Below are 4,894 nucleotides of genomic sequence, written 5' to 3' on the forward strand. Positions count from 1 at the left end.
GCCTAGGAACAATAGGCTCTACTGGGTATCCTAGGTGTGTATAGTAGGCTACATTATCTGGATTTGTGTAAGTACACTCTATGATGTTGGAACAATAATGAAATTGCCTGATGACACAGTTTTCAGAATGTATTTCTGCTATTAAGCAATGAATGGCTGTGTTTATTTTTCTAAGCCCATAAGATAAAGAGCCCTCTCTGTGAAGAGAGTACTGTCTAGTGGAGAGGGGAGATTATTGATTTGTCTGAGCAGAGTACTCAGTTGATGAAACATTGGATTCAATGTATGTAAAGGAAAAATAGCCTAATTAATACATAATGGAAATGATGGAAAAACTGAATCTTCAGGTTGAATAAACATTAGACAGAGCTTGTCATTTCTGAAAATGATAGTATTGATAATTCATATGACCCTCCTAAGGAAAACAAAATATAATGGACAAAACTTAAGAAAAAACTTCTAAACTAATGAAGAGCCAAAAACATAGTAGAAAATGGCAGAAAAAGCCCAATTTCTTATGGAAGCCTGTAATAGAGGGGTAAACAGAGTATCAGAACAACAGTTCTCATGCTCTCAGAGAATTTAAAAATATTTGTACTCAGGCTTTGATCTGAAGCTATGTGGGATTAAAGAAATATAAATCAAGGCTCAGGTGTAACCACAGTTGCAGCATATTATAGAAAGATCCTCTTCATATTAAGGGACCCCTCAGGGATACATCCATAATGTAAATACAGTGTAAACACAAGCAATCTAAACCTGCCCTCAGCCTCCAACTCCAGGGAATTACATAGAAATCTCCCTGATGTTAAGCAGAGCAGAAGAAAAAGAAAAAAAAAAAAAACCATGCCTGGGAAGTTGTATCTACATATTGGGGGGTGTGTGTGTATTGAGATGGGGTCTTACTATACTGCCTAGGTGGGTATAGAACTCCTGAGCTCAAGTGATCTTCCCACCTCAGCCTCCTGAGTAGCTGGGACTACAGGTGCGCACCACTGCACGTGGCCCTCTTGTGTATTTGTATTTTGAATATACATAGGTTGAGATGCAAGGAGCCTTAAGCCATTTAATTAATTTGTGATGGTCCACTATTGATAGTGTTTCCAATATCCTGGCTGAAACAAATGAAAATCTCTTTTGAAAGATGGAACATGTGCAACCTAGGCTTTGTAGATACCCCACAAATAAATTTTCAAGGGCAATCAACCATGCATGTCCTACAAAGAAACAAAGACATCATGCATGAGAAGGAGCAGAAACAAAATAGAGTAGGCATAGGCCCACACAAACTTCAGATATTAGAACTATAAGGCAGATTTTAAAACAAAATATACTTACCATATATAAATAAATGATATACTTGAAAATATCTGCATGAGCAGATTGAAAAGGCACGAGGAGTTCCAGGGAAAAGTAATGTGTAATTACCATAATCAAGACACAATCTGATAAAGATAATGAATTTCAAGGATAGAAAACAAGTTACCTACAGGTGAAGCAAACAGGCTTCAGAATTTCCCTGAGCAACATTTCATACCAAAACAGAATTGAAATGTCTACAAGATTCTGAGGGAAATAAATTATGGCTCAACTATTTTATACATAGCCAAGCTGTTGCTCAAGTACAAAGACAACAATGCAGCAAACAGGAAAGAATTCATTAAACCTTGTGCTAGTACTGATGAATTCTTACTGAAAAAAATACTACTTAAGGATAAAAATCAAATGACTTATAGATGACTGTAGAAACTATGACAGAAGAACTAATGTTATCTTTAATGTCAACAAATCTTTGAGGAAAAGAAAATCCATTGAAAAATTTTATACCCTGCTAAACTGTATTTCTCAAGCATGTGAAAAAATACAGCACCTATGAACTCTTATCTAAAGACTGACATCTGATGAAATCAAGCAAATCAAGCAATAAAACAACATAAATGATTCAGGTACAGGAAAACTAGCACAATATGACTGACAGTAAGGACTGCATTTTACTCCGGTTTGAGCACACTAGTTTTTCTCAATTTTTTCCTGAAACTTTATGTAAATGATAGAGGGCAAGGGTTTAAAATAAACAAAGCTATAAAGACAGAAATAATGGGAAGAGAGTAAACCGTAGGGGAGAGATGTCACAAAAATTTTGGAAGATGCGAAGCACACAGACAATTGGTAACTGACAGTTTTCTTTTTGCTCTCAAATGAAAAGGAGGAAAGTTAGTAAGAAAATCAAATCTAGCCAAAGTAATAATCCAGATTGAGGACCCAGGGAGAGGCTAAAAACAACACTGGCTGAAAATATATATAAGGAGTATTTAGATCTGAGAATTCTTTTCCTAGTCAGTGAAGCAAGGCACTTTCCCTTTTCTCATCATGGCAGAAAATCGGAGGTGTAATATCCATAGTGGTTTAATAGGAAGGGCTCTGGACTAAAGGACAACAGCACAACTTAGGTCAGGACTGAGATCTTAGTGAGAAAGTGGGCTAAAAAAAATTAAGACACTTTCTCTCAAACCAAGGAGCTTACAGAGTGCTAGGTGTCAAGTTTATAGTAACTTCCATCCTACCCATCCTTACTGAATTCCTCTCTGAAGAACAATGTGAGCCCAAGAGCGAAGACTTACAGATATTGACATTTTTTCTCCAAATAAAATGTTTCCTGTTTTGTTACCCTAAGGTGAGGTCCACCACTCAGTTAGTCTCACCCAAACATACAATGTTTATCAACTTTTAAGTGCCTTATTTTATAAAAGGAAAAAATAGCCTGGGAACAGTGGCTCATGCCTGTAATCCCAGCACTTTGGAAGGCTGAGATGGGTGGATCACCTGAGGTCAGGAGTTTGAGACCAGCCTGGTCAACATGGTGAAACCCCATCTCTAATAAAAATACAAAAAAATCAGCTGGGCGTGGTGGCAGGCGCCTGTAATCCCAGCTACTCAGGAGGCTGAGGCAGGAGAATCACTTAAACCCAAGAGGCGGAGGTTGCAGTGAGCTGAGATTGTACCACTGCACTCCAGTCTGGGCGACAGAGCAAGACTCTGTCTCAAAAAAAAAGAAAACAATACATAATTGGGCTAATCAAAATTTTAAAACATCTTTTTTACTTCAAAAGACACTACCAATAAAGTGAAAACACAACTCAGAGAATGGCAGAAAGAATTTGTAAATCATGTATCTGATAAGAGTCTAGTATCTAGAATGTATAAAGAACTACTAACATTCCACAATTAAAATATTTTAAAAATTAGATTAGATAACTGGCAAAGAATTTGAGTATACATTTCTTTAAAGAAGATATTCCAATGAACAATAAACATATGAAGAGAAATATAACATCATTAGTCATTTAGGAAATGCAATTCAAACCACAATAGGATACTACTTCACACCTTCTAAGATGGCTATAATAACAAAAAATAAGTGTTGGTGAGGATGTAGACAAATTGGAACCCTCATACACTGTTGAGAGGAAAGTAAAATGGTATAGTCACTTTGGAAAGCAGTTTGATAATTCCTCCAAAAGTTATATAGAGTCAGTATGTGACCCAGTAATTCCAATCCTAGGTATACACCCAAGAGAAATGAAAACATGTTCACACAAAAACCCATACATGAATGTTCCTAGCAGCATTATTCATAATAGCCAAATGGTGGAAATAAACCCAAATGCCCACCAACTGATGAACAAACAAAATGTGGTACATTCATACAATGGGATATTATTTAGCCATAGAAAAGAACAAAGTGCTGATGCATGCTATAACATGAATGAACCTTGAAAACATTATGTTAAGTGAAAGAAGCCAGACATATTCTGTGATTCAATTTACATGAAATGTCTAGAACAGGCAAATCCAAAGAAACATAAAGGTGATTAGTGGTTTCCAGGGGCTGGAAGGAGGAGGGAATGGGGATTGACTGCTTATGCATAACAGGTTTCTTTTTTGTGCTGATGAAAATGTGAAAAATGTTCTGGAATTAGATAGTGGTAATAATTGTACAGCCCTTGGAATATACTAAAAACCACCAAACTCAATTTTTTAAAAAGTGAATATTATGGTATGTGAATTGTATCTCACCAAAGAATTTTAAAACTGCAAGGCTACTATAGAAATAAATATGCAGAGACCAAGAAAAAGCTTTTTGAAAGTAAAATGATGATAGCAAAAGCTCAAAATTCAGCCATAGAGGAAATTTACTGGAATCCAGGAAAATAAAGACAGAAGATAGAACAAGGATAAGAAAAATTAAATATCAAACCAGGTTACTATACAACTAACAGAAATTGCAGAATAAAAAACCAAAAACCATTTAGTAGAGGAAATAATTTTTTAATTAAAAAAACCCTAACAAGCCTGTTCTAGTCTGAAGAACATGTGTCAAGATTGGCAAGTCTCATTGAGTAATTAGTGCAATAAAAGACCAAAATTCTTACACTATGACACAATGATGAAATTCTAGAACACTGGAGATACGTACAAGAACCTTAATATATCTGGAGCAGGGTTTCTCAGCTTCAGCACTGTTGGCAGCTGTGACCATCAAAAATGTTTGCAGACATTGCCAAAAGTTTGATAATTGCCAAACATTTACCAAAGATGGCAAAATTGCCATTGGTTGAGAATCAGGGATCTAGAAGGAAAATAAAGTTTCTCAGAAAAGAATGAGTAATCAGAATGTTGATGATCATCTCAACTTTGGTGATTAGAAGACAACAGAGGAATGTCTTCAAAATACTAGCAGCAAATAATTCCTAACCTATAATTCCACACCCAACAAAATCTTCAAATAGACATTTGAGTTTCTGACATCTGAAATTTTTTATATTCAAACGATCAAAAGATTTATTACCAAATATTCTTCTGACAGTTAAGGGAGAAAACCAAACAAGAGGAA

The sequence above is a fragment of the Macaca thibetana genome, chromosome 6 (genome assembly GCF_024542745.1).
Source record: "Macaca thibetana thibetana isolate TM-01 chromosome 6, ASM2454274v1, whole genome shotgun sequence".
NCBI lineage: Eukaryota > Metazoa > Chordata > Mammalia > Primates > Cercopithecidae > Macaca > Macaca thibetana.